The sequence below is a fragment of the Schistocerca americana genome, chromosome 1, assembly GCF_021461395.2.
Source record: "Schistocerca americana isolate TAMUIC-IGC-003095 chromosome 1, iqSchAmer2.1, whole genome shotgun sequence".
Classification (NCBI taxonomy): Eukaryota; Metazoa; Arthropoda; class Insecta; order Orthoptera; family Acrididae; genus Schistocerca; species Schistocerca americana.
In genome coordinates this window covers 735058567-735079022 of record NC_060119.1, presented here as the reverse complement: position 1 = coordinate 735079022, position 20456 = coordinate 735058567, and positions in this window count along the sequence as shown.

Below are 20456 nucleotides of genomic sequence, written 5' to 3'. Positions count from 1 at the left end.
AACTGAAAGTGAAACGAGCAATTGTTGTGACAATTTGGCAACGGCGAACACTTCGGACGTGACGTTGAGCGCTTTGACTGGAGAAAGCCAACTCCAAAGCGTGAAGTTCATTTATCAAGTAGGCCTAATTTTAATTGGACTGTAGTAAGGACGGACGTTTGAAGTTGTGTCATTGTTATGTAATTAATTTGGCAGAAATATTTTTTGAAGGATTACTGTGACCCTGGAGTACACATTATGTAACTGTTCTGTCTCTGAGTGTGAAGTACAAATGACACATAGGAATGTCGTTTTATTAACAAGAATGTTATACGGGAAGTACTGTTGGAAGAAATCAATCGTGAAAGCGACATAAGTGACTTTCATAAGAAAGCGATGTTAAAGCTGGTGCTCCTGCAGCAGTTATGGACATGGCGAAGTTGATAGGTCTGGCGAATTCCAGACAGCAATGGAGAAAATACAACCGTCTACAGTAAGAATAGTCATTATTGGAACACAGCTGCCCTAACAGAAGAAGCATGCCAATTATCTATGCCATTGTAGACCTTATTCCAAGAGAGTAGAAATTATGAGTTTATCGATTTATGAACAATTAAGAATACCTCAAAATATTTGTGTAATATGTACATTTTATTAAATGAATACCATCTTCGTCTAATTAAACTGTAGATAAAGTCTTTAGATCCAGATCACTTTCAAGTTTCATCACTGAAAAACTTCCATAGCAGTTCTCACTTAGTCTCGAATTTTGGATGAACATTGATTGTATAAGTACGGTACATGACAGTGGTGAAATAAAATATTCTATATACAGGTAATTTCTCTAGACTGTGAGCTTGGTGTTCACGTTGTGTTTCCAGCATGAGATTTTCACTCTGCAGGGGAGTGTGCGCTGATATGAAACTTCCTGGCAGATTAAAACTGTGTGCCCGACCGAGACTTGAACTCGGGACCTTTGCCTTTCGCGGGCAAGTGCTCTACCATCTGAGCTACCGAAGCACGACTCACACGCGCTCCTCACAGCATTACTTCTGCCAATATCTCGTCTCCTACCTTCCAAACTTTACGGAAGCTCTCCTGCTTGTTTGGAAGGTAGGAGACGAGATACTGGCAGAAGTAAAGCTGTGAGGACCGGCCGTGAGTCGTGCTTCGGTAGCTCAGATGGTGGAGCACTTGCCCGCGAAAGGCAAAGGTCCCGAGTTCGAGTCTCGGTCGGGCACACAGTTTTAATCTGCCAGAAAGTTTCAAGTTTCAATTTCAGAGGTGTACTCTACTAGGGTTAAACATTAAACGGCCTATAGGAGATGGCCTGCAGCCAGGAACGAAGACAGTTCAACTTATTTCCATGTAGCTTTCTCATTCGTCACAGGGATATGAAGTAACACTATGCCGTCCGGCGACACCACAGTGGTATCGTGCGCGAAATAGCGGCAACGACTGGCGACACCACAGGGGTGTCGTCTGCTCAGTGGCTGGAGATACCACAGTGGTGTCGTGAGCATAGTATCGCGCAGTGACCGGCAACAGCACTTTAATATCTTTTGCATTCTGTTGGTGTTTTGTTTAGGTAACAATAAGTTACAAACGACAGCTAGTTTTTTTTTGTTTTTATAAGTACTGGCAGACGTAAGAGACAATAGGATTATTTATGATGAATGACGTTCCCGACAACTTGACCGATTGGGAATAAGACAATGGATATCAAAAAATGGAAGTGAAGCAGAATCGTATGAAGATATTGAAATACGACCAAGAAGAATTCGGCGAACGCTACCGTTGCCAACTGATTCGACTGAATCAGACGAAGAAGACAGTGTATAATGGTCAGACTTTGATTTACCGAGGACCAATAATAAATTTGAAGGATCCCTTGGTCCAAACATATTTCCCAAAGATACACAGAGCGTCAAGGATATCGTAGAATTATGTATTGGGAACGATCTAACTGAACATATCAGCAACGAAACCAACAATTACTACAGTCAAAATTGCAATAGAAGGAAACTGGATTAAAAAATGCCAAATTTGTCGACGTTACGGGACCCGAACTTAGAAAATGGGTTGGGCTTGCTATCCTTATGGGAATTGTAAAAAAGGAATAAATCGATGATTTTGGTCAACGCAACCGATTTAAACAAATATTATCATTTTTACATTTTTCCAACAGCAACAATAAACTGGATAATGCAGACAGGCTTATCAAAGTGCAATTCGTAATTAATTATTTTTCCAAAAAGTTTAAAGCAATGTTTAATCCAAGTCAAATCATCTCAATTGGTGAAGGAATGATATCGTGGCGTGGACGGTTAAATTTTAAAGTTTACAATCCGTCGAAAAATACGAAATACGGCATACTCATTCGGATGCTGTGTGATTCGAGTACGGGATACATTTCCTCATTCAAGATATATTCCTGCGCTGGACAGCCTTTAGCAAAAACAGTGATGGAACTATTGACATCTTCTGATGGAAAGTGGCGTCATCTCTGCATGGATGGTTTATAACAGTATAGAACGTGTAGAGAAGTTACTTGAAAAGAAAATTCGAGTTTGTGGAACGATACAGCAAAATAGAGGATTTCAGGAAAATTAAAGCGCGCAGAAGTCAATGTGTTTGAAGCTTGTCATGAACGGAAAGGTGACAAGCGGCCGGCGACAAGCCAAGTAATCCGAACTAGCGCTGCCGCGCCGAGCGAATAAACTTGTACGAGACGTTGAGGACGCCAAAGTGTTAACAGTTCGCCTCTCGCAGTCATTTACTTCTTGTCTTTAACGACGGCTAGGTAAACACAGTACGATCAATATGTCGAAACAGCCAACACACGCAGCACTTCTAGGCACATTGCCTGAATGTATTCGCCTGTGCGGCGCTGTAGAAATGCATGTGTAAGTTATATGGCAAGTGATTCAATACGTCCCATATAAGTTCACCAAGTGTATACTTCCAAAGAGTCTTCAATCCACTAACCTCACACGGTGAACCAAATCGTCCAAATACAGGAAGCCCCAAGCACTTGAAAACTGGCGCTACAGTTAACACATGCGCACCAGCATGACATGAGACGCAGTGAGTACTTGTAACATCACATAGCCCGACAGTTTGTTGACAGACATGATCTAGCCATAACGCAAGCAAAATAAATTACGCGTTTACCTGACTAAACTTGGTCATGGTAAATCAAATCGAACTGGAAAGATGAATCAGACAAAACTAAACTATGACTTTCAAATGGTTCAAACGGCTCTGAGCACTATGGGACTTAACATCTGAGGTCATCAGTCCTCTTGGACTTAGAACTACGTAAACCTAACTAACCTAAGGACATCACACACATCCATGCCGGAGGCAGGATTCGAACCTGCGACCGTAGCGGTCGTGCGGTTCCAGACTGAAGCACCTAGAACCGCTCGGCCACACCGGGGACAAACTATGACTTTATAATCATAAATATTGGCATACATGGTATTCTTTGTAAACCGGAAGACCCGCACTAAGTATTATGTAACATGGTTGCAAGCTGGACCCGCGCAGTAGTGGCTTTTGTACTGCCAATGCTATCAGTCCTTCACAGGAAAATTCTGCACTGAGTATATCCTTGAAATTTCAAGAAGTAATACAGGGCAAAATCATGTCCGATTAGGATCAGATAGAAAACCACTGGCAAATACACTGCAGCTGCAGTTGATCAGCGCTGCATGCACGTAACAACTTCAAGGAAAGCAACTACCTTGTCACCTCGCATCCTAATTCTAAAGTGTAGTTCACCTATGAAAATGCATAGCCCAATGAAACAAAATATGGAGTCGCCACCTACAGTCATGGGTCATCTTGTTCTAAAATAAAGAAAACAAAACATCTTACTTGCTGACACAAACATAAACAGAAAGAGTAAGCTAAACAGCAAATTACTTACGGTAATATCAGACACGACTCGTGCCTCACATGTTTGATTATTTGTAGAACTGTTTCATATCCTGAGGCAGATATAAATTTTCTATTCTCCCTGAACTGGGAAAGCTAATTAGAAGTGGTCATTAGTGGTGGATTCATATGATCTCAAAGGGTTTCATCCATAAGAATTTATCTTCTTAGTAAGAATTTACCTTTTTAGTAACAAGGGAAGTCGTGGGATCAAGGACTTAAAAGCCAACCACGAAATTTGTTCAGGAGCCAAACCCATAGAGAAGCGATCAGCTGAACAAATTGATGAATTCGTAGGGAGGCAGTTACTGATTCCTGAACCAAGATGACGCTAATCTCAGCCATCCTGTTCAGGCAAATTTCTGAATACAATGAGGTGCAAACGTTGCCTTGTAGCACGTACAGAATACTCGATGCACTAGGACTAAATCACCGACTTTATACTCGCAGATTTGAGCGAATTTCTAACCAAACTAAGAGTTCCTTTTGTTACTTTGGTGGATAAATTTATCCGAGTTTGTCTTGCTTTATCCGCACGAGACTATATCTCACTTGCTATAGAATAGCTTTACACTATTTGCTACCCTCTGGGTTGTCAAACAGCAAATTCACACAGCACGTAACCAGTTTTCATGTTGACAAATCCTTCATTGTTCATTCAAAGGGTTCCATACAATCTAACTTTTCAGTCTACACATGGTCTGGCACCACTTACGAGCGCGAAAACCGAGATAGGCCCAAAAACTACGCCCAACATAATTCCCTTTCGGATGGTACCTCGAAATCAGTATTTGTCTAATCTCATTGTTCTGCAGAAATCCTCTCCAATTGTCACTCGTAAACTGAGTGCCATTGTTTTGTTTTGTTTTATATCTCAGTTGGTCAAGCATACCCCGCTCTTTTATGTCCTCTGGCAGTTCTCCACAAGTCGATACAAGTTCGGCTACATTTGTTTGCACAGTCGTGACCACTTCGGTCAAATTTTTGTGCTCATTTTCAAGGCTTCTTGTTAACGGTCCCTCTTAGATATGTTTTCCAATTATTACGCAAAGTTCCAAGACCAGCAACTAACGTACTCACTTTTTGTTCTGCTATGAGGATGTTATTAGAAAGTTTTTTATCGATATTGCTGACTTCTATTGCAACAGCCACGATTTTTTAAGTTAATTTTGAATCCAAGCTACTGATTTTGTCCGATAATATGGTATTATCTTGTAACCTCCCCCTCGCTTATCGACCTTCATGACAGTGAATGTTTAGACCGCGTGTACTCTAATGGAAATTTGGGAAAAAGCAATCGTCACCGAAGTTAATCTGTCAGTAAAGAGCGAGGAAGGTCTACATCTAAATGAAAGGAAAAATGCAAATTAAATTGGTGGAAATTAATTTTGAAAAAGGGTAAAGTTAATAAAGAAAGTAAATGTGCAGTCGTTACGTTAACAATTAACTGGCGTTAATTAGATATTTGAGATTTGGGGAAAATTACGGTCGCCAGTCCAACTACTATAATAACTGAAAAAGAAAGGTTAATGCACATATAATTGGCACTAAAAGTGTGGCAACTGAAGGCTGACACGTGTTGTGTGAAAACTGAATGTTTGTCAGAACTCTGACTTAATTTAGCAAAAGAATTAATAAAACCGGAAAATTGAAAGTTTATTTAGTGACTGAAATTAATACTGAACTTTGTTTCTGAAGCGCTACGAAATCAAATAAAATAAGGTTAGTCTTGGGCTACCTCAACAATCATCTCAAAAGCAACTTGAATCTACGCAATTTAGAAATAAGAGGTTTAACTTTGAACTTGAATTAAATGATTTTGAACAATTAACTGTAGTAAAATTTAGTACGTACAAAGCTGAGCTGCAGTCACAGGTAAGCTAAAATATGGTAACAAAACTCGCACTCTTAATTTGTGCTTGTGTAATCTAAATATAGTTCTGTTTGGTTATTGCAGCCAGCTATGAATACTTTAACTGAACTATGAAATTAAAGCAGTGAAATGGAATGATATTATTTTAATGCTGGCGTTTGAATTTCAACGACACTCGGGCTCATTTCGGGAAAGGAAGGGACCCTGCTTGGTAATGCAATTGGGACAATGGGCAACAAAGTTTCATGCTAAGTTGCTGTATTTTAGTGATGCAAATGGAACAGTTTGAAAAGCTGAGGTCTGCCATACAGTTCTAAAACTTTACATGCTTTCAGTCTTCCTTGTTGGTTGATTGAAGGTTTAAAGTCGTCGATCGAGGAGGTGCGACAATCACCTATTGTCGGCCGTCGCTGACGCAGAAGTTGGATGTTGGCAGGCCTACTTCTCAACAAGGTCACCAAGCGAAACGGGCTCTTGATGTGTGGCAGCTAAAGTTTCCCGTCCGCGAAACCTTGCCTGCAGAGCAAACAAACGGAAATAATTCCTCACTGCAATGTCAAAACTGTTGATTTTTTAGGATAACAAAGTCGCTCAGTGTTCCTAATTTAGAAACTATCAATTTGTGTGATAACATTAACCTTGACAAGGATATATCCTCTCATGATTGTACTAATGTATCGTTTTTACATTATAATGTCGAAGGCTTGGGTAACAAAATCGATGTTTTTGAGGCCTTAGTTACAGATCTAGCTCCACATGTAATCGTGGTTACAGAGCATCAAAAAGCTGACCATAATATTCAATATTATAAGTTACAGGAGTATAATCTTACATCGTTTTTCTGTAGAACAGAACATAAAGGAGGGGGTGTTGCTACTTACGTAAGGAAATGTAACCTAATAAGCTCTGTAGAAAAAGTATCATGGGTTAATGATTATTGTCTTGAGAAAGATTTTGAAGCAGTGATAATTAAGTTAATGATTGTATCCGTCCCACTTATTGTGGTAGGTATATATCGATCCCCTTCTGGTAATCTCGAGGTTTTCCTGGAAGCACTGGATAGTGTATTGGGGAAGCTAAGTAAGGGTGGCAATACAGTAAAGATTATAATGTTAGGAGACTTTAATATAAACACACTAAGCGACAGCCAGGAATGCAAAGGTTTACAAGACTGCATACGATCCTATGATATTAAAGACCTATTTGGTCATGTGCCCACTAGAATAACTGAGTCAAGCAGCAGTTCCATAGATCATGTAATGACCAATTATGAAATTGTTGTGTCAGCACAGACTGTAAACGGGCACATATCTGATCATCTAGGATAATTATTAGTGACTGGTTGTCTTAATAAATACAAACAAAACAAAAAATACGAGAATAGAAAATTATTTTCTGAATACAACATCACCTTGCTAAAGAAAACTTTGGGTCAAGAATCTTGGGAATCAGTTTACAGGGTAAGGGGAGTTGACAGCAAATGGGAAGTATTTGTAACAGCAAAGAAGATCAATGTAAATAAAAATAAACCTCCAGTAGTCAAACATGAAAAACTGGATGAAAAAACGAAAAGACTCAAAGAAGGAATGGAGTATATGTATAAGCTACACAGAGAAACCAGTCTTGATTCATATAAAGAGGATTATAAAAAATATGAGTATCGCAAGGAAGTAAGGAGAATGAAAGTAGAACATATTAGTAAACAGATCAGAAATTCTGACTGTGTCTCAAAGTCATGCTGGGCAGTAGTTAATGATATGAGGAACACTGATTCAAAAACTAAAATTAATAATATAAAGTTAAGTATACATAATGATAATTTTTCTGATCCTTATATAGTTAGCAAGATATTTAATGATTACTTTATAGATGCTATTGAAAATGATACGTGCATGAAACAGGAGAGGCAGTTTAAATATGACAAGGAAAAGGAACGGGACTCTTGTAAGCTACCTACAGCAACAATCAAGGATGTAACACAGCTAATTGACAGCCTAAAAAATAAAAGATCAGCTGGATGGGACGAATTTTCTCCTTTTCTACTAAAAAAATGCAAGGGTGAGTTAGCCAGACCATTAGTCCATCTAATGAATTGTGTACTTGAAGAAGGTGTGTTTCCGAAGAAACTGAAACTTGCTATAGTTAAACCTTTATATAAAAAAGGGGAAAGAAAACAACCACAGAACTACAGACCAGTTGCCTTAACCTCAGTGTTTGGTAAATTAATTGAAAAAATAATGCTAGAAATCTTAATCAAGCACTATAATATGAATAACTTAATAGGAGATTTCCAACATGGCTTTAGAAGTAGTCGGAGCACCATATCTGCAGGAGTACAGTTTGTACACTGTCTGATGGAGAAAATAAATGAGGGTTATGAAACAGCAGGAGTGTTTTTAGATGTTTCCAAAGCGTTTGACAGAGTCCATCATGGCGCTCTTTTAAGTAAACTTGCTTGTAATGGTGCCAGTGGGAAACTGTTGCTTTTAATAGAATCTTACCTTAAAGATAGACAACAATGCACAAAAGTTGTGTATGATAATGGAGAGGTAATCGAAAAAAGAAGATCAAAGATAAGAAATATAAATTTTGGTGTGCCACAAGGCTCTATCTTGGGCCCCTTCTTGTTTATTTGCTACGTGAATGATTTCCCAAAAGTATTAGACACCAGTCATCGTATTACTATGTATGCTGACGACACCTCTGGGGTTTGCTGGGCACATAGTAATGATGACCTAAATTCAGTGGTACAGAATTTAGTTGAAAAAGCCCAAACATATTTTGAAAAAGAAAATCTGAGGGTCAATATTAACAAAACTAATTTAATTTATTTTAAGGCAAGTGGCTCAAATAAAAATACTGTTGTAAATGAGGATATTCAGGAAAATATCTGTTCAGAATGTAAATTTCTGGGGATATATATAGATGACAGACTTTCGTGGAACCAGCAAATAGATCATGTCTGTGGTAAAATAACATCTAGTCTGTATTTACTAAGGAGATTAGTTCAATATTTAGATATCAAAGCAATAAAAATAGCGTATTTTGGGTTGGTGTATCCCCATCTATCTTATGGAATTGTATTGTGGGGTGGGTGTAGCCAATACAATATACAAAGGGTATTTGTATTGCAGAAAAGAGTAATAAGAACTATGGCAAAAGTAAGACCCAGAACATCATGTAAAAACCTGTTTATTAAGTTTAATATTATGACTATCTATGCAGTATATATGTTTCAATCAATATTATTAGTGAAAAAAGACAAAAAAGTGACAAACAGGAATACGGAAATCCATGATTACAATACAAGACACAAATCAGACTTTCATATGGTGAGCAGACGATTGAATCTAACAACAAATACCCCATTCATTAAGGGAGCAATATTTTATAATTCTCTGCCAAACAACCTGAAACAGCTTTCTGGTAGAATTTTTAAAAACGAGTTAAAAAATGGCTTATATTGAAGTGCCCATACAGTATGGTGCTGACATGATTTGACCTCAGGAATGCTATGTTAAATATACTTAAGTGATCTTTTACGTAATAGCATGTAACCTATTTATATTGTGTATCAATAATCTAAATGTAATTATTATAACATTGCCCATGCATGTTAAATACGTTTCAAGCTGTAAGATAAATAAATAAATGTCAGAAAGTATCATAGCAAGTCGAGCACAATTACATGCTGCCAAACCCCGGAAGCGCAGCAACTCACGGGAGCATCACTCAACACACCTGCTCCACCGCCCTACTCCAGCCAGACTCTGATCTGCCCGCACTCCACGCAGCAGAGTTAACACTACCCAAGATCCTAAATACTTTGATTCTCCACTCGACCTATTGATGTAATTGTTCGATAGCATAGATTTCCCTAGGCAAGACCCAGTGTAAAAATACAAATAATATTTACAAAACAAACCAATTATACATCGGCATAAATGCATATATATATATATATACACAAATTGTAAAACAATTACAATATATAAAGACACAGAAATGCCATTTCTTCAGGTAACAAAATAAGGAAAAAAATTTATAGTACAATAGATGGACATAGGAGGATATGTATTTTCGGCATTACAATCTGATCGTACCCCGGCAATTTCAGTACTTATTTTTTTGTTATCTGAACGTATGCCAGCAATTTCTGAACGCACATTGGTCATTCCTGTACACACGTTGGATATTTCTGAACCCATTTCTAATATTGTTGCAGTATTGGGTTGCTGTCCATCTCATTCCTACCATTATGTATTGATCATTCCACATTACTCGTTCTTGCGAGCTCGCTTCGTTCACTCAAAACTGAGTTGCGAAAATTCCCATGGTCAGTTTCATTACTTCTTTGATTCTATAAAAATTCCAACATTGAATGAGGACAGGTCTCATCAAGTGTGAGGCACGTATTGTCCCCAAAATGCATGTGTGATTCAGTGATAATAATAGAGTTTAACTGAATATTAACAATATTTGGCGAATTACCACATTCTTGTGATTCATTATTGTCATCCATTATTGGAAAATTTGTCGATACTCTGACATTTTCACTATTATTCATACTTATTTTTTGCTTGTTGTTGGGTTCCATTTTTGACTTACACACGTAATATTTGATCAAAAATGTTAAATTTTTACAGAATACTTTTTTTGCATCTTTACAAAATTACTGTTACCTTGTCACAATATTGTAGGTAATTGTGATATTATTGATTAACAAACACTACAAGAATACACATTACAAGGTTAGCCTTCTTGTTTGCTACAAAGGTTCGGAAATTGAACAAAGTACAGGTTCGTGGTGGAATTGCTCTCACATGCACAAAATTCAACAATACTCTTGATCATACCTTGAATGTTGTCTTGTTCACGTTTCATAGGTTATTTCCAGTGTATTTGAATTTTGTTAAATATTTATTTCCTAGTAATTATTAATTGGCTTTTCCATCATTCTTCCTCATATACCATAAAGATGTAACAAAAGATAATTATTGATACAATGTTAATGTCCAATACTGCATTCTAATTTTTACTGTACTTACACATAAAATTTTTGGTAATCACGGTCACTGTTCGGTCACCATTTGAAGGAAAATTATTGGGAAAAAGGATTTGTAAATGATAAGATTGTGGTGTGCGTACTGTAAGACCTTCGGTACACACACCATCGGATTATTTGACTTGTCGCTCTAACGAAGTAGGCGAGTGTCAGAAATATGTCTCGTGGTCTTATCATGGTGTGTTTATCTTCTGCCATTAGACGATAGAAATGCCACTTGCACGCTTAGAGTAGCAGATTGATGGTGACCAACTTTAAACAGATCATGATTAATTTTCAAACACATTCATTAAGGTAATAACCAGCATAAAAATTACTTAACTTGGTTCTGGATGCTATTTACAATTGACAATCTGAAATTCCTTTGGTCTTGGTACATTAATCTTATTCTCACATATCTCTGATACTTGACAAAGTGTCTATTCATTTATATTCTTGGCTATGTACAGGAATATGATAATCTTATTAGGCGCAGACTGAAACTTGACTACAGACTTATGCAGACTAATTGCAGACTGACTAATCAGAGGTCTGTACACTCATTATAATACCTCGAGCATTCAGGTATCACCGCGGGAGTGTGATCCGCGAGGAGAAAAGTTTCTACGTTAGCAGCAATCTCACTGGCTGCATTACATATTAATACACGGATCGGCAGAAGCAGAATTTGGTCCGTCTCTAAGACAGTGCCATCTTGTAGTGTGGAGACGGACGAGCGCTGCGCCTGCGCTGTTGTGCTTAGCGGGGCGCACTCTATTGGGAAAGTTGTGTACGCGCTGACTACGCGGAACTATGTACACAACATGGATAAATGATTTTATAAGATTATTCTGCATAAAGGAGGGTTTAGGTTATCTGAAGTCACCGTCTCTAATGCAGAAAACATGATTAATAAGTTTTCGATATGAATACATAGATATAAAAGTTAAAAATATTCTTATGTCCATTTCTTATACTTTTTGAAGGCTGCAGAGACATGTCGGTGTTCCCCTCCTTTAGTACTGGTGTCCCTGCAGGTCGTCACGATCATCCAAACATTTGTTACAATAGACTTTCTTGGACTAATGAATAAATATTCAAACAACTTTTTAGAACTGTGCTGGACTTATTTTCACACACAACCTTTATACGTAATACATCCAAAAGGTTAATAATACTCCGCGTGCATAAATTTTTTACACATGCATCTAGTTCCTTTCAGATCTCGACACAGACAGACAGCTACCAATTAATTAGTCCGTGCTGAATTGTTCATTAATAATCATCGCTTGCTCGCTGTATTTTATCGTTGTCACAGATGTTATCGCTATCTAGCGACCAGAAAGCGCGTCTTTGAATCAACTTAGAAATAACTGCCACATCTGCCTCATACTGTGTGATGTTTACAACGATATGCAGCACACAGTACTTACAGACAGTTGCTCATTTTCCTTAGATGAAGTTTTTGGTTATCACAAAAAATTTACAAATGCAGATATTTCGGGGGAGGCAGTGTGTAATCATCACTAATGTCATACGGGCAGAGCCCTTATTTTTCGGCCTTTTATTATCTTAATCGGTTCTCTCAGAACATCTGGTGATATGTTTAATTAATTATGATGGGAATCTCTTTGATCATAACTTAACTCTAAATATTGCTTTCTACCATTAAGACAAAAATAAACGAAAGAGAATCAGATATTAATTACAAAATTGATTATCCAATTCTTGTGATAGTGTGATGTTTCGTTACAGTTTTACACTCCACCTGATACATATTTGAAAAAGTACCTAGACATATAAATACGTGAAATCTTCACTACCCTTTCTCGGTTCAGTAGATAAGAAAAACTAGTAAAGGTCATTTTTATTTCTCGTTCTTTCTTTATTAAGTTTTGTAAATTTCGCGATTAATTTTGTGGGATTACACAAGGTCTTTATTGACTGCAGGAGAAAGGAAAAAATCGATTGTTCTTGTTGGCGCCACTGGTTGGGTACACTTCTGGGTTTGACTGTCACTTGCAGTATACCTGGCCACGGCCAGTTTTTATTCATCGTTTGAGTAGTCGTCTCACTGCCTTTACTCGTTCATGGTACCGTGCGAGCCCGCACACCAACTGCTCTTGCAACAGCGCGGAGTCCGAGACCGGTTCTTCTTAATGTTGCCTATGTAATACGCAGACTCCGACGGCAGCGTCGCCTTAAGAACCCGCCGGAACATCCACGCCCGATGTAATTATCCCACTATCTGAGGTGAGTAACGCATGCCCTCGCCATCAACGCCTTACTGTTCCGCTAGTAGGTCTTGGCGTCGTTATTCAATGGACTCCTTCTCCTAGTTTGCAGATAAAATTTGTGCTCTCGAAGAGCGTACTTTTGATGATGCAGAGCACATAAATTTTTCGGTAGGTGGGTGCCTCGCTGATTTCAGGTACGTAACACTTTAATTGTGTTGCACTTTACCACTTTACTGCGTCATGATTTTTTCTGATTCACGCGTTTTGATCAGTCATGTTTGCACTTTCACGTAGAACATTTGCATACGTATACAAACACATGAAACTTAAAGCTAATTACAAAATTGTTGGAAACAAGCTTTATATACAGACATTTTGACGAAGGATTAAAGTTTTTTAAATCTTACGTATTTTTTACATTTAAATTAGAGGTTCCATCTAGCATTACCTTACGAGCTAGTGTAGAGGTAAACTTCCTTCCTAAAAGCCATTCCCCTTTTCCGTTTGTTGATGATACTTTTGTCTTTCAGACAAAGAGAAAATGTCATTATAAGACAGAAAACCCGCGAGCTGAATCTGAAAATCATGAATAATGCTGTCATCATACTTACAAGAACATTTCCACCACACCAATTAATTAGTGCGGTTTGGCTTGCTCATTTGTAATCATCTCTAGCCTCGCTACCTTTTGTCGTTGTCACAAAAGTTATCGCTATCTAGCGGCCAGAGACTGCGTCTTTTAATCAGCTTAAAAATTGCCGAAATAATGTATGTGGAATGGCTCAGTTTTTTGGAGATTAAAGTACGTGAATAAATTTATGAGGTAAAGAAAATATGTAATACCATAACGAATGAGTTTATCAAATGGCATTTTAAAGGTTTTAAACGTACAAGCGAAAACGCCTACGCCTGGAATATGGTTCTCCGGGTATGTACATTGGTTACTAGAAGTTGTAGTAAGAATTGTAAATAAGAGAATCAGAACTTTACATCAGTATAGTACCTGAAGACAGTTACTGATAAAAGATGCGGTAAGTAGAACAATTAAGAAATTAACTCCAGCGAAAACAACAACATGAGGAGCACAAGGTGGAAATGGAACAGCCTCCTGTACAAAGGTACGAGGGGAGGAGTAAAAATATACACGATGGAACTCTTTAAGCCGAGTGACAACGCACATTTAGGTAGCACCATAAGCATACATAAACACATCAAGTAAAACGAAATGTTGGCTTGATTGTGTTACGATGCATTTCAGACGAAATTTGGGCATAAAATCCTATATCTTTCCTTCGTTCAAATGCCACTATTCCTTGTAGATAATACATCTCTTTCCTGTAGAGTTGATAGAGATATTGCTGAGTGTAGTTGTCTGTGTTAGAAGACGCAATGATGATAGAATATCTCAGTTTATTTTTTCTGACCCCCTGTAATTAAGGGAGGATATCTAAATTGATGAATATAACTTCTAATGTACAGCGTATGATTCTTATACAGGGTGAAAAGTATTTAAACTGACAAACTCTGGACGGTTGTAGGGGACATCAAAACAAATATTTTTCCCTAATGCCATTTTTTCCTATGAGGAGTATTTAAACCGGTAGAGGAAGATTTCTCTGGCGGCAAATTAATTAAACCAACAAACACTTTTCCATTCTTTTTATGACCAAGAGACAACACATTAACACAACCCAATTTCAATTACAGTAGTTTTGAAAAATGCCTCCATTGACATCTAAACAAAGGTTATCTGTCGGATCATGTTCTATCGGACACGGTCAAAAACCCCGGGAGTATCCTGAATTGTTCCTGCTGCTGCTACTATCCGGGCAACCAGATCCTCTTCTGATGCTACAGGAGTTGCATAAACAAAAAAGTCCAGAGGGGACACATCTGAGGATCGAGCAGGCCATAGTACAGGACCACCTCTGCCAATCCACGTTTCTGGGAACCGTCGGTCCAGGAATCGACGCACACGACGACTGAAATGTGCCGACGCCCCGTCATGTTGGAACCACATGCGTTGTCTTGTAGGGAGCGGGACGTCTTCCAGTAATTCTCTTCTATTAACTGCCTTGCTTATTCTAATGAACATTTAGATCCTATTTTCTCTACAACATTTAAAAAATGATTATTCAAAATGTTTCGACTTCGGGCTTGTTGTTTGTCAAGTTTCCGTTCACTTTGATGGTAATGCCGTCATCCTGTACTCTTGGTTGCCTTGTCTCCCTTGTAATAATATTGCAAATTGTTTCGATTTTTTTATCAGAGGTATTAATCTCAGACATGATGCACATACTTCTGGACTTTTTAATAACCTTTCTTAATGTAGCACAGTAGTTTTTATAATATTTGGCTGTTTCTGGGTCATTACTCTTTCTTGTTGTTAGATACAGTTCCCTTTTGTGGCTACAAGGTATTTTTATTCCTTTAGTAAGCCACGATTTTTGCATGGTTTCTTATAATTAGATTTAATTACTTTCTTGGGGAAACAGTTTTCAAATTCTCGTACAAGTGTATCATGAAATAAGTTATATTTTAAATTAGCATCGGGTTCCTTGTACACCTCAACCCTGAATTTAAACTCATGGACTAAAGTAACCACAGCCTCGTGACGCTCAATGTATCTCAGAAAACGGCGATCAGCAGTCTATGGCGCTACTAAAACCACGATCGCTTTTTTCATTTAAGGCTAACATTTACGAGCAAACTCAAGATAGGAAAATTTCAAATGATTGTTTGCATAGCCATCTTCTGCAGCAAAATTTTAGTTTTAGCGGCAAAAGCACACTGTAATTTTTCGCTGTCCTTGGTTATCTGAAATTATCCTCACACTGGCTACATGGGACGCTCCATTACCAACCGATGATCAGTACCGGTTGGCACACTAGTGTGCCAGTCGCAACGATTCATTGACAACCTTCAGAAATGAGGCTTCACGTAATATCGTGTGAAGCTTATCCAAGGTAAGCCGATCTCTTCGATTAAAACAACTATAAATGACGTTCAATCACATGTTGTGCAGTAGTATCGAGTAGCGTTTGGTTAGTGCTGTGTACAAAAAGTGTGTACTTCGTTGGCATCACTGGAGTGTGTGTGTGTTGTGTTTTGGTGTGCTTATCATGTGTGACGAAATACAGAATAAAAGGGCCAGACCCAGGATTCGGGATCCAAACACGCCAATAAAGAGAGCCGTACAACGAACTGGGAGTGAAATGAGCAATTGTTGTGGCAGTTTGGCAACGGCAAACGCTTCGGATGTGACGTTGAGCGTTTTGACTGGAGAAAACCAACTTCAACGCGTGAAGTTCACTTATCAAGTAATTTTAATCGGACTATAATAGAGGACGGACGTTTGAAGTTGTGAGACATTGTTATGTAATTTGACAGAAATATTTTTTGAAGGATTACTGTGACCCTGGAGTACACATTATGTAATTGTTCTGTCGCTGAGTGTGAAGTACAAATGGCACCTAGGAATGTCGTTTTATTAACAAGAATATTATACGGGAAGTATTGTTGGAAGAAATCAATCATGAAAGCGACATAAGTGACTTTCGTACGAAAGTGATGCTAAAGCTGGTGCTCCTGCAGCAGTTATGGACATGGCGAAGCTGATAAGTCTGGCGAATTCCAGACAGCAGTAGAGAAAATACAGCCATCCACAGTAAGAATAGTCATTATTGGTACACAGCGGCCCTAACAGAAGAAGCATGCCAATTATCTATGCCATTATAGACCCTATTCCAAGAGAGTGGAAATTATGAGTTAATCGATTTATGAACAGTTAAGAATACCTCAAAATATTTTTGTGTAATGTGTACATTTTATTAAATGAATACCATCTTCGTCTAATTAAACTGTAGATAAAGTCTTTACATCCAGATCACTTTCAAGTTTCATCACTGAAAAGCTTCCATAGTAGTTCTCACTTAGTCTCGAATTTTGGATGAACAGTGATTGAATAAGTATGGTACATGACAGTGGTGAAATAAAATATTCTATATACAGGCAATTTCTCCAGACTGTGAACTTGGTGTTCACTTTGTGTGACAATTTCAGTGGTGTACTCTACTAGGGTTAAACATTAAACGCCCTGTAGGAGATGGCCTGCAGCCAGGAACGAAGACAGTTCAAAATATTTCCATGTCGCTTTCTCATTCGTCACGGAGATGTGAATTAACACTATGCCGTCCGGCGACACCACAGTGGTGTCGTGCGCGAAATAGCGGTCAACGGCTGGCGACACCACTGTGGTGTCGTGTGCGTAGTATCGCTCAGCGGCCGGCGACACCACAGTGTTGTCATGAGCATAGTATCGCGCAGTGGCCGGCGACAGCACCTATGTATCTTTTGTATTCTGTTGGTGTTTTGTTTAAGTAACAATAAGTTACACACAACAGCAAGTTTTTTTGTTTTTATAAGTGCTTGTGCCCTTTCATCATGGCGGACGAAAGAGACAATAGGATTATTTACGATGAATGACGTTCTGGACGACTCTGTCGATTGGGAATAAGACATTGGACTTCAAAAAATGAAAGTGAAGCAGAATCGTACGAAGATAGTGAAATACGACCAAGAAGAATTCGGCGAACGCTACCGTTGCCAACTGATTCGACTGAATCAGACGAAGAAGACAGTGTATAACGGTCAGACTTTGATTTACCGAGGACCAATAATAAATCTGGAGAATCCCTGGGTCCAAATATATTTCCCAAAGATACACAGAGCGTCGAGGATATCGTAGAATTATATAATGGGAACGATCTAATTGAACATATTAGCAACAAAACCAACAATTACTACAGCCAAAATTGCAATAGAAGGAAAGTGGATTAAAAAATGCCAAATTTGTCAGCGTTACGAGACCCGAACTTAGAAAATGGTTTGGGCTTGCTATTCTTATGGGAATTGTAAAAAAAGCATGAATCGATGATTTTGGTCAATGAATCCGTTGATAGACACACCGGTATTTCGCAAAACGATGTCCTGCAACCGATTCAGACAAATATTATCATTTTTACATTTTTCCGACAGCAATAATAAACTGGATAATGCAGACAGGCTTATCAAAGTGCAATTCGTAATTAATTATTTTTCCAAAAAGTTTAAAGCAATGTTTAATCCAAGTCAAATCATCTCAATTGGTGAAGGAATGATATCGTGGCGTGGACGGTTAAATTTTAAAGTTTACAATCCGTCGAAAAATACGAAATACGGCATACTCATTCGGATGCTGTGTGATTCGAGTACGGGATACATTTCCTCATTCAAGATATATTCCTGCGCTGGACAGCCTTTAGCAAAAACAGTGATGGAACTATTGACATCTTCTGATGGAAAGTGGCGTCATCTCTGCATGGATGGTTTATAACAGTATAGAACGTGTAGAGAAGTTACTTGAAAAGAAAATTCGAGTTTGTGGAACGATACAGCAAAATAGAGGATTTCAGGAAAATTAAAGCGCGCAGAAGTCAATGTGTTTGAAGCTTGTCATGAACGGAAAGGTGACAAGCGGCCGGCGACAAGCCAAGTAATCCGAACTAGCGCTGCCGCGCCGAGCGAATAAACTTGTACGAGACGTTGAGGACGCCAAAGTGTTAACAGTTCGCCTCTCGCAGTCATTTTCTTCGTGACTTTAACGGCAGCTAGGTAAACACAGTACGACCAATCTGTCGAAACAGCCAACACACACAGCACATTGCCTGGTTGTAATCGCCTCTGCGGCGCGGTGGAAACGCATGTTTAAGTTATATGCCAAGTGATTCAATACGTCCCATATGAGAGCTTTCGCAAGTTCACCATGTGTATACTTCTAAGAGTCTTCAATCCACTAACCTCACACGGCGAACCAAGTCGTCCAAATACAGGAAGCTTCAAGCACTTTAAAACTGGCGCTACAGTTAACACATGCGCACCAGCATGACATGAGACGCAGTGAGTACTTGTAACATTACATAGCCCGACAGTTTGTTGACAGAAATGATCTAGCCATAACGCATGCAAAATAAATTACGCGTTTACCTGACTAAACTTGGTCATAGTAAATCAAATCTAACTGGAAAGATGAATCAGACAAAACTAAACTATTTCTTTCAAATGGTTCAAACGGCTCTGAGCACTATGGGACTTAATATCTGAGGTCATCAGTGCCCTAGGACTTAGAACTACGTAAACCTAACTAACCTAAGGACATCACACACACATCCATGACCGAGGCAGGATTCGAATCTGTGACCGTAGCGGTCGCGCGGTTCCAGACTGAAGCACCTAGAACCGCTCTGCCACACCGGTCGACAAACTATGACTTTATAACCATACATCTTGGTATATATGGTATTCTTTGTAAACGGGAAGACCCGCACTAACTATTTTGTTACATGGTTGCAAGCTGGACCCGGGCAGTAGTGGCTTTTGTACTGCCAATGCTATCAGTCCTTCACAGGAAAATTCTGCACTGAGTATATCCTTGAAATTTCAAGAAGTAATATAGGGCACAATCATGTCCGAATAGGATCAGATAGAAAACCACTGGCAAATACACTGCAGTTGCAGTTGATCAGCGCTGCATGCAGATAACAACTTCAAGGAAAGCAACTACCTTGACTCCTCGCATCCTAATTCTAAAGTGTATATGGCTCTGAGCACTATGGGACTCAACTGCTGTGGTCATAAGTCCCCTAGAACTTAGAACTACTTAAACCTAACTAACCTAAGGACAGCACACAACACCCAGCCATCACGAGGCAGAGAAAGTCCCTGACCCCGCCGGGAATCGAACCCGGGAACCCGGGCGTGGGAAGCGAGAACGCTACCGCACGACCACGAGATGCGGGCTTCTAAAGTGTAGTTCACCTATGAAAACGCATAGCTCAATGAAACAAAATGTGGAGTCGCCACCTACAGTCATGGGTCATCTTGTTCTAAAATAAAAAAAAAAAAAAATAAATAAACGTCTTACTTGCTGACACAAACATAAACAGTAAGGGTAAGCTAAACACCAAATTACATACGGTCGTATCAGACACGACTCGTGCTTCACATGTTTGATTATTTGTAGAACTGTTTCATATCCTGAGGTAGATATAAATTTTCTATTCTCCCTGAACTGGTAAAGCTAATTAGAAGTGGTCATGAGTGGTGGATTCATATGATCTCAAAGGGTCTCATCCATAAGAATTTATCTTCTTAGTAAGAATTTACCTTTTTAGTAACAAGGGAAGTCGTGGGATCAAGGACTTAAAAGCCAACCACGAAATTTGTTCAGGAGCCAAACCCATAGAGAAGCGATCAGCTGAACAAATTGATGAATTCGTAGGGAGGCAGTTACTGATTCCTGAACCAAGATGACGCTAATCTCAGCCATCCTGTTCAGGCAAAT